The following is a 625-nucleotide window of genomic DNA, read 5'->3' on the forward strand; positions in this document are numbered from 1 at the left end:
AAGGGGCTAAATATAGTACAAACCAGTGGTTTATGTGTTCAAAATAATTGTTTTATCAGCTTCTGTACATGTTCAGATGTGGTGGAAGTTGGTTTAGTCTTGATAGAAAATAAGTCACCAGTTCTTGTTTGTGAACATGAAGAGGGCAAGTGTATCTATATAAAGTCTGTTCAGTGTTAGTGAAAATCTCCCCAGATTTTCTTGCATTATAAAAAAAAAAAGTCATTGTTTGTTAGTTTTTCTTTGCCACATTTGAGGTTGGCAGTTGAGGTAATTGATTCGTTGAGCACCAAACTACTGTTAACCTTGAAAATAATTTGTACTTTCTCAGATAAGCTAAATCATTGAGAAAAATTACCCTGGCCCAAAAAGCTGTCCTAGAAAATGGAAAGCTTAGAGAGAGAAATCTCAGCAACAGAAAAAGTCCTATGGCCATGACCATCTGTAGGAATTATTACTCAGTCATATGGTCATGTTTGAGCAGTACTTAGTATTTATAATCTTTGGTCCTGATATTTTACCTATCCAGTGAAGTCTTGTCCTGTCTGTAGTAATTGTCCATGCAAATCCTTTTACATTTCTAACCTTCTCACCTCCTCAGATCAGAGCTAATCAAGGAACTAAC

The sequence above is a fragment of the Athene cunicularia genome (assembly GCF_003259725.1).
Source record: "Athene cunicularia isolate RWA chromosome Z unlocalized genomic scaffold, athCun1 chrZ_part2, whole genome shotgun sequence".
Classification (NCBI taxonomy): domain Eukaryota; kingdom Metazoa; phylum Chordata; class Aves; order Strigiformes; family Strigidae; genus Athene; species Athene cunicularia.